Here is a 19,194-nt window from a genome sequence, read left to right as displayed (position 1 = left end):
AAGTGGGAGAAACACTTTCCTTTTGCTGATGAGGATGAAGTGGCATTTCCTTTACAGTTTTCTAAGCATAACCTTATTAGCGTTGGTATATTTACAGGTTGAACAGCAAAACTGCGAAGTGTGGGGGTAATGAAAATGGGTAACTGTCATTTTCTTATATTAAATCCGCAGGTACCATTGTAATTGTCTCATTTAAAAGTTTTAAACTTGGGATATACGGACGTCAGTGAGTACAGAAGTTCCTAATTCTTTGCCAAAAAAAAAAAAAAAGAGTGAATTGTGTTCATTTTTTTGTGGAGAAGATATATAGCTTAACAGACTTTCTAAAAAGTGTGAGACTCCCTCCTCCCAAAATAAATTTAGCAGTGAACTTGAGAGAGGTTATTTTCAGAACACGTTTTCGGTTTTATAAGCTGAAATAGCTAGTTAATAGCAGAGCAGGAACCTCAAGCCTAGGTTTTTGACCGCCAATCTTTGTTTTTCTCATTAATCCACATGTATTGCACCTTCGTGTGACCTCTTGTTCTGATAAGGCAGTGTTCTGTACTCTGACTTACAAGTAAAGCCTGGTTTAGAGAGATTTTTAAAGCTCACATAAGCATTTTAATGCTTGATCTTAACAGAAACTATGAGCAAAAAATGAATGATCATTCGTAAAGGAAGATATGAACAAATACTTCCTAATATAGATGAAAACATTACCACTCCTTTGTGCCATTAGTAATTGAACAAGTCCATAAGGGACAAAGCTTTTGTAAAGTCAGATTCTTTGTTAGTAGAATTACAGATTGTAGTGGTGGTCAGGGAAGTCTGTAAGCCCTTTTGACCTTGAAATGACAATCTTGTTTAAAGTTTATACACCCCTTAGGTTCTGTGGGGTGTGTTTGTATGGTATCATATTTAGCCAGGGAATAGGAAGTAGCTTCAATGAACACATTTTAAACATTCCACAATCCATCTCTCTGTCTCTACAAGACCCAAATTTTGTGTTTGCAGGCATCTTTCAAGCCTCATCCAGTCAATTAAACTAAGTATTTTAGTTTCTTCAAATACTTTGCGCCTATCCATCTGAGGCATTTAGCCCCTAAAAATCCTTGTTCTTTCTTAAGGCTGAAAAGAGCATAGGGTTTCACAGGTCAGTAAATAATGTAACTAGAAGAAAAAGGATGGAGGAATGTTAGATGTTTAATACTCAACTGTAAGGATTAAAGAATTACACTTCTTTATGTTAAATATACACCGGTAACAGCCAACACTTACAGAGCACTTGCAGTCATTTTTCTGGGTTGCATATATTAATTCAGTTAACCAGTACCATAGGAGAGTGTTGATTAACTGAATTAACTTACTGGGTATTTAAAAATAATTTTTGTTTATGTCTTTTTGTCTGTGCCGGGTCTGTGCTGCTGTGTGGGCTTTCTTACCTCCAGCTGGGGCTTGTGGGGGCTCCTCTCTAGTTGCGGGGTGTGGGCTCCTCACTGCAGTGGCCTCTCTTGTGTGGCACTGACTCTAGGTCTGAGGGCTCAGCAGTTCGGGCTCCCGGGCTCTGGAGTAATCGTAGCACTCGGGCTTAGTCGCTCCATGGCCCGTGGGATCTTCCCTGATCAGGGATGAAACCTGTGTCTCCTACATTGGCAAGCAGATTCTTTACCACTGAGTCACCAGGGCAGCCCCTGAATAGATACTGATTTTCCTGTTTTTATATATGAAGAAGCTCAGGCACAGAGAGCTTCAGGTTAAGTGGTCCAAAGTTCCGCAGTTAGGAAGAGGCAGAACAGGATTTTGAACCAGGTGATCTGGCTTTACCAAATTGCTGCTAAAAATGTATTTATCTCTGATCTAGGGCATGAGTTAAATAATAATCTCTTTAAAACAATCTGTATGAACTATTTATGCTGATTTTTTAAAAGAATTATTTGCTACAACTTTGCTGAGTCTGAAGAAAAGCTAATAGCACATTATTCTGTTTTGGTCACTGTGGTATTTATGGACTATCCAAAAGTGGGACTGAAAGTCTAGCAAAAGAATAACATCACAGAAGTCAAGAAAGCTGATCCAAGTTCACTTCTATGCCTAAGGTGCTATGACTTGCATTCTAGTTCCTTTTTTTCTGGGAACTCGAGAGTATTCGAGGTTTGCCTGCAGGTTTCTTTGAAGCCTTTTAAGTTTCTAGTCTGTCTGAGTCTATGTCTGTCTTCCCTCTCCTCACTGGTAAACTACTTGTTTGTTCTTTATATATTAAAATCTATTCTGATGTTAGTAAGGATGCACATTTTATTAGTTTGTTGCTAATGTGAAAGAATATTGGATAATTGCTGGTTGTTACCTTCTCAAATTTAAACATGGGAAAAAGATTAATTTTTAAGTGAATCGTTTGCCTCTTTCATGAGAACAGTGGATAATTAAATAAATTTATTTAGAAGTTATAATTGTGTATTAGTGTTTTCTGGACATGACTCCATTACAAATATACATAGTTTAGTATTAACTATTAAAAAAATTTTCTTTACCTTATGTTTCTGGCCTCAGCTGTACATTTCTTACTTTGACATTCAGTGGACCATATTAGGTGAATATGATTGGTGACTATATTTTCCATACCAAGAAGTGTAGAAAATTAAACTACTGTTGAATTCTTTGGACCAGTAAAGAAAGATAGCTTAATATTCTTAAACAAGAGGAACATCTTGAATAGCAAGAATGATTCAGTGCACAGTTCATTGATCTAAGAGGGCAGTCTGAAGAATCTCTTGGTTTTTAACTAGAAAACAGGCCAGTGCAGGAAGAAAAGTTGATTCACCATTGGTTCAGTTCTAGTTAGATACTTACCAAGGGATGCCTCACATCTAGTTATCTTTCCTACATAAATAAAAATGAATTGTGTGGGGAACTTCCCAGGTGGTCCAGTGGTTAAGAATCTGTCTTCCAGTGCAGGATACTCAGGTTCAATCCCTGGTCAGGGAACTAAGATCCCACATGTCACCAGGGCGACTAAGCCCACGTGCCACAACTGAGATCCAATGCAGCCAAATAAATAAATATTAAAAAAAAAAGAATTGTGTGGATTTTAGATCTGACCAATTTTAGAGATTATTTTGTTATTAGAGAAAGTAACTCATAATCTTTCTACCAGGATTATAGGATGCTTTTATTGTTATTTCTCTTCCACGGTTTTTTTTTTAGCCTCTTGAAAATTGTATGTCATTATCATTAGTCATTTGATTATTACTTCGTATTTCCCTAATGTCTTTTAAAAAGTCTCATAGCCGTAATAGATTACCTACTAATTTTAATCCCTGTGCTTTTCAACAATTCCCTGACTTCTCTTACAAATAATTTCCATCTGCTGAGCAGAGAATGCACTCAAGATTGGGGTTATGTTGATCTATGTTTCATCTTTCACAGTCTGGTAACACAACTTACATATTTTACACTTTTCAGCAAAACATCTACTTTCCAGGACTTCGGCTAAGCAATCATCTCTCTTCTTGTTTCTGCATAGAGAGGACAAGAAGTAACCTTAAGCAGGCAAGGTGGCAACTTTCTAGCTGTTGTCATTGACTTTCCACTGTATTTACAATACAGTATGTTTCAGTATCTTAGAGGAAGGCATTCTTTAATACTTGGGCTCACTAATAGTAACAGTTACTCCCAAGTTGTATTTATCTATAAGTATTATAAAACAAGGTTGATATGGAGGATAAGGGTAAATAATCCAGTTAGGTAATCCAGGTTATTTTCCTTGTTATGCAGTAGGTTTCAAGTTATCATTTGCTAACTTACTCCATAGTTGAATGATTCTGTTTGGGTCTAGCCAGTCAGAATTTGGCATTTGAGAAGACTGAAGGAAGGACTAAGGACTGGAGGATTGAGTTAGTGAAAGTCGATCTGTTTTCTCATCTTTGTAGCCAGAATGACTTTGACCTCTTTATGGAACTTGATCTATTTTTCTCAAAGCTTCTAGACTCTAAAGGGAAAGGAACCAGGGGACTCCTAAGCCTTGGGGACTACTTAACTTTAATTATTCTCCTGTTGAAAAGCAGCTGAACTGGAAGTGCTCTTTCCCCATAGCCCAGGCCCTTGGGATAGTCTTTAAAGCATGTAAATTACTTCTAACTTTACTCTCATTTGGCTGCATATAATTAGGTAAATACAGGATTTTCCTTGGACCCGAAGGGAGAGCTTGTCTCAAATTTTTTAGAGAAGTCCATCCATATAATACAGAATATTAAAACAAGATTTGGATTTCTGCATCACAATTATGGAAATATTTGAGGACCCGTTTTTGCTTCTAGTTTAGGAAATCCCTCATATTGGAGATTTATTGATCCACCATAGACAGCTGATCACAGTTTATCATGATAAAATTGCTTAAAAGGTAATCTCTTTCTTGTCTTTTATCTTTGCCCTGAGGGCAACAGACTGAATCTGAGCAATAAATACAATTGAAATAAGTCTTGAGGAATGTACTGGCAATCCCTAGACTTTTCCTACGTGGAATGCCCACATTTTTTTGTGCTTGATCGTCTAGATTGGGGATTCTCAAAATGTGCTTCCTGGACCATCAGCATCACATGGGTATTTACTAGAAGTAAAAAATTGGGAGCCTCAGAATACTGAGGTTGGAAACTCCAGAGATGGGACCTAGGAATCTGTTTTAATAAGCCCTCTAGGTGATTCTGATATATATTAAAAGTTTGAGAACCACTGCTCCTAGATCATCTGGGATAAACCAAGGTTTTTTGCTTTGCTAGTCCATTGCTTTCAATTATATACCTTATTACTCATGTGGGTGTTACTGTCTAGGTGTACTCCAAGAATAGACAGCCTGTTATTAGTAATACACTGATTGTTGGTGGATTTCAGAGTTCTTCTCTACTTCCTTATCTTTCCTTCTTGGTGAGTGCCTGGAATAAAGTAGCTGCTTGTTAAATACTTGTTAAATGAATAATTGCCTCCCTTCCCTTCCCCGAAACAAAACCACATTCTTATAAAATTTCTTTTGGATTTGTCCTTTGCAGGAGCATTAAGTCTGAAAGTGAGGTTCCCAGTTAAGAACATTTCTTTCACCTAATAGTGATATCAGTTAAGCGATTGCTAACACTAAAAAGAAGAAAGGAAAGAATGGTTCTTATGTAGCTGATTGGATGCTTTCCTCAGCATTATCTATCAGTAGATCTCAAATTTAGCTTACATCAGAATCACCTGGAGAACTTGTCGAGTCACGGATTGCTGGGCCCAGCTCCAAGAGTTTCTGATTAATAAGTCTAGGATCCAGCCAGAAGATTTTCATTGTCTGTACATTTCCAGGTGATACTGACCCTGCTGGTCTCGGGACTGTAATTTGAGAACTGCTGCCTTTGGTTCTCCAAGACTAGAAATATAGGTCATTTCATGCATGTGAATATTAGTTCCTGGTGTTTGCATAGCCAGTGATCTGTAATTGGAAAGTACACGTACTTGGCTAACAAACTTACTGAAGAGTATTTTCCTCCCAAAGGTGTTGTTAAGATCTTTTTTCTCAATACAAGACTTTCTTTTTTTCAGACTTCTTTAAAAACTACTTTAAAACTCACCTATTTAGATGACTTGCACTTAATTGACTGAAATAGAGTCTTTACCCAAATCTTGCCACACTGATCATTTCTCTACTTTTCATCTCAAGCTTGGTTGAGAGTTTAGCTAAGCTACTCCATGGTATTTCTTGTTGGCATCCATTTGGTTTGGCCCAGCAGCCAGCAGTGACCTTAAACTGACACTCGTTCCCTCAAGCAAGTGCATACCCTGCATGGTGGCACTCAGAGTCACAGGAACATGCAGGTTTCTGACAGGACTGCTAGTCAGCTGTGCCCTCTCCATCCCACTGCCTTGCCCTCCTGTGCCCATGTGGCTTACCAAAACCCTGGTCATTTGGTTTGAGTTTATCAGTATAGGCTTAACCCAGGAAGCGCTTCAGTTCAGTCGCTCAGTCGTGTCCGACTCTTTGCAACCCCATGAACCGCAGCACGCCAGGCCTCCCTGTCCATCACAACTCCCGGAGTCTACCCAAACCCATGTCCATTGAGTTGGTGATGCCATCCAATCATCTCATCCTCTGTCGTCCCCTTCTCCTCCTGTCCTCAATCTTTCCCAGCATCAGGGTCTTTTCAAGTGAATCAGCTCTCCGCGTTGCACACAGACACTAAGGAAGGCATGTGCCTCAGGTCTTGTCTCTCTGCTCTCTGCCTTGACCTCCCCTTGTGGTTCCTTAAGGCTTGTCAAGTACTTCCTCTAGGACTTGTGAAGAACGAACTTCTTTATTTCATTTCCTCTTGTGATCTGCTGTTGAACCTTGGCTTACCACCCAGCTCCCTGTGCTCCACTTAATATGTTAATTTGACAAATTCATAACACACTTATTAATTTTCCAGTGTAATTTTATACCCAAACATGTGTTGTTTGTTTATCTTCTGGAGTTGATATTTGTTCCTCTGTTTTCTGTTCTCTAATACAACTTCCCAAAGAATGGGAAAGTTGACATTTCTTTCATTTGGGTTTTTTTCCCACAGCTGAACACAATTTTCTAGTATTTCTTAGCATCTGAAACAGATTAAAATGAGGTGAAACTGAGCCTTTTTCCCCCAACTCTTTTGTAAGACATTTTTTTTCTTGCTAAATTGTTGTAAAGAAAAAAATCTCAAAAGGCTCAATGAATACAGAATTCTTAAGTTTATTGTTGTTGTTTTTTTTTTGTTTACTTGTTTGTTTCTTTGCTTGTATGTAGGATCTCAGTTCCCCAACCAGGAGTTGAACTCAGGCCCTCAGCAGTGAGAGCTGAGTCCTAACTTGGACCTCCAGGGACTCTCAAGAATTAAGTTTAATAGAGACTTTAGTTAGATGTTTTAGCCATACCCATTCGAATCAAATGCATGCATCCTCTGCAGATTCAAGTCGGAGTTTCTATACTAGATAGCTACTAGTAGAGGAAAAAAGTCTTGAAGACACTTCTGTTAATAGTTTTTCTCTTAATAGACTATCTTCCATGAATTTGTGGAAAGGCTTACCAGATCCCTACCATCTTTGTAAAAACCTGTGGTTGATGTTGCTCTGTAATTTCACTGTCTCCATACCAGTATTTTCTTGTTCCAGGGGTTTATTTGCCATTCTTTTACTCTTCCAGAAAGCCTGGGACAACTCTGTGCAAAAATCATAATGTTAACATTCTTCCTTGAGCAACATTCATGATCAAATTAAAAGAAAATTGGAAATGTTTATGTATTTTTTAGACATGCCAGTCATATTAGTTTACAAGTTTGCTTCAGCTTCTTACTGTTGTACTGACTTAACAATTATATTTTAACTTACTGTAATTATAGTAGGTAAACATTTGCTACTAATCATTAACTTTCAAATGTACATATCCATATAAGTGTTACTAAATATTTCATACCATTTTTTATATTCTTATGTGACTGCCAGCTCACACTATAGGATGAACCATCACTGTCAGATTGCTCAGAATTTCTATTACCTAGATTATTTAGCATTTCATTTTATGCACTAGACTCTCATCCTTATTGCCTTGATACTTCATGACTACTCAAGGGCTTCCTGGATAGCTGAAATGGTAAGAATCTGCCTGCAGTGTGGGAGACCTGGGTTTGATCCCTGGGTTAGGAAGATCCCCTGGAGCAGGGAATGGCAACCCACTCCACTATTCTTGCCTGGAGAATTCCACAGACAGAGGAGCCTGGCGAGCTATAGTCTATGGGGTTACAAAGAGTTGGACATGACTGAGCGACTCACACTTTAACTTTCCTGATTACGCGTACCCTTGATTGTTTGTATTCTCTCCTTTTATTTGGGCTTCCCTTGTGATTCAGTTTGTAAAGAATCCGCCTGAAATGCAGGAGACCTGGGTTTGATCCCTGGGTTTGGAAGATCCCCTGGAGAAGGGAACGGCTAGGTCCTTCAGGGCAAACTCCAGTGTTCTGGCCTGGAGAATTCCACGGACTGTACAGTCCATGGGGTCACAAAGAGTCGAACACAACTGAGCGACTTTTGCTTTCACCTTTTATTTATTTTGGTCTCTTGGGCAATGACAATTAAAGCAATTGGGTGAAACATAGGCAATAAATTCAGCAAAGGGTAAAATTTTCTGTTTATACACTGAGTTTTAAAATGTGTAGTAATGGGGAATTCCCTGGTGGTCCAGTGGTTAGGACTTGCATTTCCACAGCTATGGACCTGGGTTTGATCCCTGGTTGGGAAACTAAGATCCCACAAACCGCATGTTATAGCCAAAAAAAAATTAAAGTGTGTGGTCATGATTTTTTAAAAAAGGGATCTATGGTGTCTGTTTTAAATACATTCTTATATTCTTGAATGTTTAATTTGCTGAAAGAAAAAAATGTAGATTTTAAAGTTAGTCAAAAATTTTGCTGGATGTTTTCACTATGAAAAGATATCGTATCTTAGAGAGGGCTTCCCTGGTGGCTCAGTTGGTAAAGAATCTGCTTGCAGTATAGGAGACCCAGGTTCAGTCTCTGGATCGGGAACATCCCCTGGAGAAGAGAATGGCAACCCATTAGAGAACATGTAGCATGGACCCATACTAATGTATGGATTAGTGACGTGTAGCTACTACCATTTAATCAGTAGTAGTATCCTGAAATCTAAGCATAAGTTGGTATTTCATAGTAAGGGCGTAAATAGTATTATCTTGAAATTAGGGTTTAAATGGCTCTAGAAAGAAATTTAAGAACTGGTTGAGATAATGTAGTAGTTTAGAATCCAGACATCAAGCCTGGACTTGAAAACCAACTTCACAGTTGGGTAACCTTAGGCAAGTATTTTAACTTTCCAAGTCTCTGTTTTTTCAGCAGGAAAATGGGAATAATACTACAGCCAGTGGAAATTGCATGAGATACTGTATATAAAATACCTACACAGAGCACAGCGTGTATCACAGCTGTTTACAGTGACTGTTAACCACAACTGTGACATAAAACTATCTGTGTTATTTAGTGTTTTGTGCTGTTTGTAAAAATCCAAGGGCCAGCTCATCTGTTGTCGCAGTGTCGTTTTCCCTCCTAGGTGGCTGGTGGTGAGCTGATTCTGAAAAGCAGGTGAGAACGTACTGAAGGGGAGAGAGAGACTTAGTGGGGAAAGACGAACGAGGGAGGAGAAGAGACTGCAAGGGTGCAAGAGAGAAGACACTGAGACGTGCAGAACATCAACCCCCCTTCTCCCCAAACAGGAGGGAAAGGCGAGCAGAGACCAGCAGGAAAACAGTGAATGAAGAGGACAATGAAGAGGTGAGTCTGGAAGGAGTTAATGACTGTAATTCTCTACATATTTCTGCCTTTCTTTTTTTGTAGATACTCCTTTGTCATTTTTCATGTATGAACTGAGTCTCAGTCATAACCATATGATGGTAAATTCCATTGAAGAGTGATAAGTATTTAAAATAACAGCTTCACTACTACTGTTACTTATAATACTGTATCTACTTTTTTGAACCCACTTGGGTAAGCTCTTCTACTTCACAATTCATATACATAATTGGCAATAAAAAAAGATACCTAAAGTTGGAATATGTTAAAGTATATACGCATTTATCTTTTGCAGTGAATATTTATTGGGTACTTATTTTGTAAGGAACTATGGTTGGTGCTGGAGATAGAAAAATGGGTAAATTATAGTCCAGTGGAGAAGACTGGCCCATACAAAAGTGACTTTAATTTAGCAAAGATATTGCATTTTTTAATAAGTTGGAAAGTCAGGTCAATATGCAAATATCACTTAGAAGATTTGTGGTATTCAAGATTTGGAACTGTCTTTTGAATCAGAACATAAGCAGAATAAGAAATTTAGTTCTTTTGTGTCCAGATTTTTTCTATTTTTACATATTTTTAATCAAAAATGGTATTGCCACATTTCATCACCCACATATTAATCAGATGGGTTTTAAGTGATATTTAGTTGATTCTAAAAACAAAACGTCTCACATGATGGAAATTGAACCAACTGTTGACATTTAAAAACTAAAAAAGTGCCATAGTTATAGACAGAAGTGCTCGAGGCAAATAGATTTTCTAAGTCACTTGAAAGTGAGAGGAGGGATCAGGGATGTTTAACTTACGAAGCTATCAAACTTTTCCGGCTTTGGCTTGCATACAGTGTGCAATTTCTTGCATATATATGGAACTAAAGAGAAGATGAAATTAAGTGGTAGAGAGAAAGGCACAGTTTATAATACAGCCTTAACCCTTCCTGAAGCGCAAATGAGGACAGTAAAGCATAGGAACAGATATGTATAGTGAGTGGCAGGATTGGGACAAGAAATCCTTGTCTGTTGATCTCGTTTCATGCTCAGTTGCTCAGCTGTGTCTGACTCTTTGCACCGTATGAACTGTAGCCCGCCAGGCTCCTCTGTTCATGGGATTTTCCAGGCAGGAATACCGGACTGGTTAGCCATTCCCTTCTCCAGGGGATCTTCCCAACCCAGGGATCAAACCCACATCTCCTGCATTTCCTGCATTGGCAGGCGAATTGTTTACCACTGAGCCATCAGGGAAGCCCTTGATCTCTTGTATATTATATCATAAATACTGATGAAAAAAATTCTTTTTCAAACCAGTTTCATAAGATTTAGAAGGAAAGTGAGCAGTTGGATTAAATCATGAGTGTGAGCTGTCTAGCCAGGTTACCCTCAGCTTTCTGTAACTGGGGCTGGCATTTAGATTTTTTCCTCATATTTTAACTGGTCACAGTGATCAGTTCTGAACTTTTTTTGCATTGGGGAAAAATTGCTTTTTCAACCCTGGTAAAGTCTTCAAAACAAATCTGAGAGCTTCTCTCAGATTTTTACCTGTTAACATTCTATAGTATGTTTTTATTAAGGTCACTCCAAGGAAATAAGATTTTATTCTCTAAATAGTTCAAGATGGTAATGTTTTACTGTACATTTCTAGGAGTTTAAAGATATAGTGTGTTCTAATGTCTGATACTTAATTTTGATAACAGCATGCTTCCTGGGGAAGTGGCTGGTACGGGCACTGATTTCAGAAGTACACAATTCTGTTTGTCTAAATCTTTTAAACCTAGTCAAACAAGTAGAGCTGGTCAAACAAGCAGAGCTATTCTCTTGGGAGTTGTTTTTTTTTTTTTTAAATCATCCTTGTTATTTTCTCCAGTGAGTCCAGGTAGCTACTAGAATTACTATGTGGTTGTTTTAAGCTTGTCTTGATTTAGAATAATGCCCTCTGGGGAAGTAGGACTCAACAGATGGCCCCTGTTCTCCAAAAGGATTTGATGATCTCCACATGGTGCCTTTCTGAAAGATTGAGATTTGGCAGTGACAAATATGATGAGTGGAAAGAAATCAGAAGATAGTCCTAATGGCCATTTTTAAGAAAATTAAAAGCAAAATAAAACTATTTTTGAACTTCCTTTGCTGTTTTATTTCCGATTTGGGGTTAACTTTATATGAAGAGGATGGAGATGTTATAGAAAACATTTTTGATTCCATAACTTCCACCTTCCCAGATGTGGTGCTAGAGGTATAGAACCTGCTTGCCAGTGCAGGAGAATTTAGAGACACAGGTTTAAGCCCTGGGTTGGGAAGATCCCCTGGAGGAGGGCGCGGCAACCCACTCCAGTATTCTTTCCTGGGGAATCCCATGGACAGAGGCGCCTGGTGGGGGACGGTCCACAGGGTCGCAAAGAGTTGGATACGTCTGAGCGACTTAGCACATCTTCTGTGGATAAGACTGAGGGGCAGTTTACCTAAACACAACTGTATGATGCACATGCTGCATTCAGGCTCCCCAGATGCCCTGCTCTGCTCCCAAGCTCTAAGTCGCCATTGCTACACCTCAGGTTGAAGAAGAGCTCAAGAGAGAATTAAGAATAGAACTTTCTAAGTTACTACAGTGAAATCGAGCTTTCTTTAAATACATGTGTTCATACGGTGTTGACATTAAACCTTTTTTTTTTGGCCAGAATATAGTTATTTGTAATGTCCAGAGTTTATAATTCAAGGGCCAGGGGCCAGAGCTTTCTCCTAGACCCAAGCTTATAAATTTGCAATAGGCTTTAGAGGCCACTAGGGATATTTCTTGTCTAGTTTGGTTTCTGGGAAGACTTCATTCACATCCTCAGTGGTTGTCTGATCAGATGGAATTAGTGTTCTTCATCTTCTCCAGCTCTTTCTCATGTCCTCCGATCCTGGTCTCTGAGAGGGACAAAAACTCAGCACAGTTTTTTCACATCTTCTTTTTCTTGAGTGTCCACCTGGGCAGTATATTTATTTTCTGGTTCAGAACCTTCAGGGCTTTAAGCTTCTCAAAGTTGTCTGCCAAGCCAGCCTTGGCCACGTTGGCCTTACAGTAAGCCTAGTCAGTGGCAGGTGGCTTCTCAGGCACAGGAGTCTGCCTGGAGGTGAGAGTCCCACCCCCGGACTTCAGGGAGTTAGTCGTGGCCGCCTGCTTTCAGGACATGATCTCCCCCAAAACTACCCAGTCAGTGGTTTCTAGAGCAAGTTTCTGCCTAGCCACCATGAGATCTTCCTGACAAACAGACCCTAGGCAAGGAGCCCAAGTCTTTTCACTGCCGCCTCTGTTGCCAGGAGGACCTGGGGCTGGGCTCCGACCAGGTGCGCCCTGCTTTCAGGCACACTCCCGGCCTTCACACCCCTTCTTTGCTCCTGGGCTTGACCCCGATTGTGGTGACATTCTTCTCACTGGTGGCTCCTCTGGCCAAGGACATTAAACCTTTTGAACAGCCTCTAGAAATATCTACTGAAACATGTGACATGTAATCATGGTTTCATGGATGTTGAATTTTGAGTTAATTAAGAAGAAATGATCTGATTTTCGGCCAGATGCTCCTGCCCAGGTGGTGTGAGTGGTAAAGCACCTGTCTGCAAATGCAGGAGGTGCAAGAGACGCGGGTTCTGTCCCTGGGTTGGGAAGATCCCCTGGAAGAGGGCATGGCAATCCACTCCAGTCTTCTTGCCTGAAGACCTGTGGACAGAAGAGCCTGGGGGCTACAGTCCATAGGGTTGCAAAGAGTTGGGCATGACTGAAGCGACTTAGCACATACAATCCTGCCCATATTAATGGACAAATAAAGGTCCATAACCTTCTTTAGGTGAAAGAAGAGATTATTTAACAGATGGTTTTTAATGATAGCAACTTAGAGGCATTCTCTGCCCTTCAACAAAATTTGGTTTCAAGCTTCCCAGCCCATGAAACCAATGTATTGTTTGACTTTCTCTCCAATCCCCTCTCCCCAATTCAAGAGACATTTATTGAAAATCTGTTTGTATAAAATTAGGTATTAACCTTATATATTTAACATATCTGTATGTTAACATTATATATTTCTTTCATCTGAGACTTTTCCTTCCCATCATATAGACCAGATTCCTTTGCTCTCCAATGATCAGTGCAACCTGATGTATTGGAAATCTTGTAAAAATCCTCCAGTATTCTTATTTTCCCTCTTAGTGTTCTATTTGTTCATTGTGACATCACAAGGAATGTATCCTTCTGGTTTTCTGTCGTCATCCTCTTCCTTTCCATGGGCCTGGATCCTTTTGCGCTTGGCCTCCTCAATGTAATGTTTCATTCCCACTTGGGAACTCATTACCAGAAGCTGACACTGTTCTGGAATTGCACACACTCTCTTAACCTTTTTAACCACAGTCTTTTTTCCCATACCTCCCATTTCATCTGTGCCCTAGTCCCCTTAGCTCCACATCATCTCTGTCCCTTTCACCATTGTATTTTTAATCTTTTGGCATATTTTTTAATCATTATTGAAGCTAGATTTGTTCATAGTCACTCATTTCATTAATAATTTTTCTAACATTGTAGATTCCCTTTCCCCTGAAATGCCGAGTAGTGCTCGAGTGTCATAATTAATTCTACCATAACAACTTGAATTTTTTATATTATGTTCTCAGGGATCTAGTCTTGTTTTTAAAAAAATAACCATTTGTGTTGGCACTATTTAATAAATAAACCATCTCTTTCTTAACAATTTGGCAAGATACCTTTATGTATTAAATTTTCATATGTGCTAAATCACTTAAGTCATGTCTGACTCTTTGTGACCCTATGGACTGTTGCCCGCCAGGCTTCCTGTCCATGGCAAAAATACTGGAGTGGGTTGCCATTTCCTCCTCCAGCAAATCTTCCCAGTCCAGGGATTTAACCTGTGTCTCTTACGTCTCCTTGTATTGGCAGGTGGGTTCTTTACCACTAGCACCACCTGAGAAGTCCTAAATTTTCATAGATACTTAGATTTATTTCTGGATTCTCTTCTGATTCTGCTGTTTATGTATGTCCTGAGCCAATACTTTATTTTTTGTTTACAGTAACATAATAAATTTTAATAACAGTTAAGGATATTGGCTATTCTCAGGCACTTGTTCTTCTGCATGAATTTTCCAATCATTTTTTTCTAACTGGAAAAATTTTTTTTACAGGGATACATAGAAGAATTGTAGTAAATTCGTGTCTTCAGCCTTAGCAGAAGTATTTTTAAGATTTTTTTTTTTTGGCTTTTACAAAGAAACAATTTTTGTCTTTTGTTAGTTTTCTCTATTATAAGTTTGTTTGCTTTCTCTAATTTTAAATGAGACTTAATGGAGAGTGAGTTAAAAGTTAAGAACTCTGTAAGAAAACACACTACTCAGGAGACTGGGAGAGAGGGGAATTAACACAGCACAATGGCAGCAGTCCTTGAAAAAGTAGATGTCACACTGTTTACAAGCAGTGAGTGAGACTCTTCCCCAAACCAATGATTCCTCTATCCTGACAGCCTAGAAATTAAAACATGCATTTGTAACTTAAGTCTGAAGTTAAATCAGTATGTTTATCCTTCTATGTAATGTAGGGCTATAGAACATTCCTAACTCTATCCCTCTGAACTTAATATTGTTAGAAAATAAAATATAAAAGTAGACCGTGAAAAGGAAATTTCCAGTAACCTAAGGTATAATTAGTGTTTAACTTTTGTTACATTACCTGCCAGTTTTTTTTTTTTCCTTGCTGAATTTACATTGTGACCCATGGTATTTCCATCTCATAGAAACAAGCCAGTCCTGCTTAAAGCGTCCCAGACTGTCTCCTCATGCATTCTTCTTAGTGAAGAATTGCGTGACAACCCAGACCTTGAGTGTGACCTTAAAGTCACACATTTACATTGAAAAGCTGTTACTGTGTGTAGTTCTTATAGTGGCCAGGTAGGAATATGGCAAGAAGAGTTCCTTTCCAGGTAAATTGTAGTGAGAAAAGATTTATTTAAACTTTGTTCAGGCTTCTTTGTCTAATCCCTGTTTCTTCAAGATTTTGTTAAATAAATGCACTTACCGGTGAACACTTTTCTTTTACATCCTAGCTTATAGTTGTTGTTCTTTTAGCCTTAATTTTCTTTCATATACAAAATATTACTACTTTATATTTAGCATTAAGTGAACTAGACAATTCCAAAAGACAAACATTGCTTATAAAAAATGTCAAGTGTATTCCAAAAACTAAATGATACATATAGCCAAATACCAAAAGAACATAAACATTTATATGACAGTAACAATCACCACCACAACAAAAACAAACCTTCCCCCATAATCTCAGGATGTTACCTGGATCTGTGAGAACTCCTTGACATATGATACCGAAATTCATGTTTTTCCATCAAAGTGAATACTCTTTTTCTTTCTGAAAGATGTTATACTGTTCTTCCTAGATACTCTGATTCTTATCAAAGTTGTTACCATATTTAATGGCATAACCTTATGTCTTATTTTTCAATTGAAGTGTAATTTATAGTATTGTATACAGCAATAGTACATAGGTCTATAGCATAGTGGTTGAGTATTTTTGCAGATTATATTCCATAATATGTTATTACAAGTTAATGGGTATCATTTCCTGTCCTATACATTATATCCTTGTTGCTTATCTATATATGTCAGTTCAGTTCAGTTGCTCAGTTGTGTTCAACTCTTTGCAACCCCATGGACTGCAGCATGCCTGGCCTCCCTGTCCATTGCCAACTCCCAGAGTTTACACAAACTCATGTCCATTGAGTTGGTGATGCCATCCAACCATCTCATCCTCTGTCATCCCCTTCTCCTCTTGGCTTCAGTCTTTCCCAGCATCAGGGTCTTTTCCGATGAGTCAGCTCTTTGCATCCGGTGGCCAAAGTATTAGAGTTTCAGCTTCAGCATCAGTCCTTCCAATGAATATTCAGGACTGATTTCCTTTAGGATGGACTGGTTGAATCTCCTTGCAGTCCAAGGGACTCTCAAGAGTCTTCTCCAACACCACAGTTCAAAAGCATCAATTCTTCAGCACTCAGCTTTCTTTATAGTCCAACTCTCACATCCATACATGACTACTGGGAAAACCATAGCTTTGAGTAGATGGACCTTTGTCATCTAAGTAGTGTCTCTGCTTTTGAATATGCTCCCTAGGTTGGTCATAGCTTTTCTTCCAAGGAGCAAACGTCTTTAATTTTCAAGGCTGCAGTCACCATCTGCAGTGATTGTGCAACCCAAGAAAACAGTCTGTCACTGTTTCCACTGTTTGCCCATCTATTTCCCATGAAGTGATGGGACCGGATGCCATGACCTTAGTTTTCTGAATGTTGAGCTTTAAGCCAACTTTTTCGCTCTCCTCTTTCTCTTTCATCCAGAGGCTCTTTAGTTCTTCACTTTCTGCCATAAGGGTGGTGTCATCTGCATATCTGAGGTGATTGATATTTCTCCTGGCAATCTTGATTCCAGCTTGTGCTTCTTCCAGCCCAGTGTTTCTCGTGATGTACTCTGCATATAAGTAAAATAAGCAGGGTGACAGTATACAGCCTTGATGTCTCCTTTCCCTATTTGGAACCAGTCTGTTCTTCCATGTCCAGTTCTAACTGTGGCTTCCTGACCTGCATACAGATTTCTCAAGAGGCAAGTCAGTTGGTCTGGTATTCTCATCTCTTTAAGAATTCCCCACAGTTTGTTGTACTCCATGTGGTCTATGTGGTTTGGCATAGTCAGTAAAGCAGAAGTAGATATTTTCTCTGGAACTCTCTTGCTTTTTTGATGATCCAGCAGATGTTGGCAATTTGATCTCTGGTTCCTCTGCCTTTTCTAAATCCAGCTTGAACATCTGGAAGTTCACGGTTCATGTACTGTTGAAGCCTGGCTTGGAGAATTTTGAGTATTACATTGCTAGCATGTGAGATGAGAGCAATTGTGTGGTATTTTGAGCATTCTTTAGCATTGCCTTTCTTTGGGATTGGAATGAAAACGGACCTTTTCAGTCCTGTGGCCACTGCTGAGTTTTCCAAATTTGCTGGCATATTGAGTGTAGCACATTCACAGCATCATCTTTTAGGATTTGAATACCTAAGCTGGAATTCCATCACCTCCACTAGCTTTGTTCATAGTGATGCTTCCTAAGGCCTACTTGACTTCGCATTCCAGGATGTCTGGCTCTAGGTTGGTGATCACACTATTGTGATTATCTGGGTTGTGAAGATCTTTTTCATATAGTTCTGTGTATTCTTGCCACCTCTTCTTAATACCTTCTGCTTCTGTTAGGTCCCTACCATTTCTGTCCTTTATCAAGCCTATCTTTGCATGAAATGTTCCCTTGCTATCTCTAATTTTCTTGAAGAGATCTCTAGTCTTTCCCATTCTGTTGTTTTCCTCTATTTCTTTGCATTGATTGCTGAGGAAGGCTTTCTTATCTACTTGCTATTCTTTGGAACTCTGTATTCAGATGCTTATATCTTTCCTTTTCTCCTTTGCCTTCACTTCTCTTCTATTCATAGGTATTTGTACAGCCTCCTCAGACAATCATTTTGCCTTTTTGCATTTTCTTTTTCTTGGGGATGGTCTTGATCCCTTCCTCCTGTACAATATCATGAACCTCCGTCCATAGTTCTTCAGGCACTCTGTCTATCAGATCTAATTCCTTTAATCTATTTCTCACTTCCACTGTATAATCATAAGGGATTTGATTTAGGTCCTACATGAATGGTCTAGTGGTTTTTCCCTACTTTCTTCAATTTAAGTCTAAATTTGGCAATAAGGAGTTCATGGTCTGAGCCAGTCAGCTCCCGGTCTTGTTTTTGCTGACTGTATAGAGCTTCTCCATCTTTAGCTGCAAAGAATATAATAAATCTGATTTTGGTATTGGCCATCTGCTGATGGCCATGTGTAGAGTCTTCTCTTGTGTTGTTGGAGGAGGATGTTTGCTATGACCAGTGCATTCTCTTGGCAAAGCTCTGTTAGCCTTTGCCCTGCTTCATTCTGTACTCCAAGGCCAAATTTGCCTGTTACTCTGGGTATTTCTTGACTCTCTACTTTTGCATTCCAGTCCCTATGATGATAAGGACATCTTTTTTGTGTGTTAGTTCTGGAAGGTCTTGTAGGTCTTCATAGAACTGTTCAACTCCAGCTTCTTCAGCATTACTGGTCAGGGCATAGACTTGGATTACTGTGATATTGAATGGTTTGCCTTGGAGATGAACAGAGATCATTCTGTCCTTTTTGAGACTGCACCCAAGTTCTGCATTTTGGAGTCTTGTGTTGCATTTTGTACTCTTTTGTTGACTATGATGGCTACTCCATTTCTTCTAAGGGATTCTTGCCCACAGTAGTAGATACAGTGGTCATCTAAGTTAAATTCACTCATTCCAGTCCATTTTAGTTCACTGATTCCTAAAATGTCAGTGTTCACTTTTGCCATCTCCTGTTTGACCACTTCCAATTTGCCTTAATTCCGGGACCTAACATTCCAGGTTCTATGCAGTATTGCTCTTTACAGCGTTGGACTTAATTCCATCACTAGTCACATCCACATCTGCGTGTTGTTTTCGCTTTGGCTCCGTCTCTTCATTCTTTCTGGAGTTGTTTCTCCACTGATCTCCAATAGCATATAGGGCACGTACCTCCAGTGGCATATTAGGGAGTTCATTTTTCAGTGTCCTGTCTTTTTGCCTTGATACCCCATACTGTTGATGGGCTGGAGTGCTTTGCTGTTCCCTTTTCTTGTGTCGTAGTTTGTGAATCCCATACCCCTAATTTCCCCTTCTCCTTTCCCTCCTGCTTTCCCTCTCCCCTTTGGTAACCGCAAGTTTGCTTTCTCTATCTGTGAGTCTTGTTTCTGTTTTGTATATATATTCATCTGTATTTTCATCAAA

At 39.2% G+C, this 19,194-nt stretch overlaps 1 protein-coding gene and 1 pseudogene across 1 annotated transcript in view; one reads left to right on the top strand and one right to left on the bottom strand.

The window, feature by feature from the left end:
- The window catches only part of TEX15 (testis expressed 15, meiosis and synapsis associated), a 78,407-nt gene that overhangs the window by 3,243 nt on the left and 55,970 nt on the right, over nt 1-19,194 (top strand). The window contains exon 2 of the mRNA XM_027962577.2: nt 9,239-9,296. The gene's annotated coding sequence lies outside the window, so the exon portion shown is untranslated. The remainder of the gene's footprint in view (nt 1-9,238; nt 9,297-19,194) is intronic.
- On the bottom strand, nt 12,059-12,542 carry LOC114111019 (ATP synthase subunit d, mitochondrial-like; annotated as a pseudogene).

The sequence above is a fragment of the Ovis aries genome, chromosome 26 (genome assembly GCF_016772045.2).
Source record: "Ovis aries strain OAR_USU_Benz2616 breed Rambouillet chromosome 26, ARS-UI_Ramb_v3.0, whole genome shotgun sequence".
Taxonomy (NCBI): Eukaryota; Metazoa; Chordata; class Mammalia; order Artiodactyla; family Bovidae; genus Ovis; species Ovis aries.
This window is presented reverse-complemented; position numbering and strand designations above follow the sequence as displayed.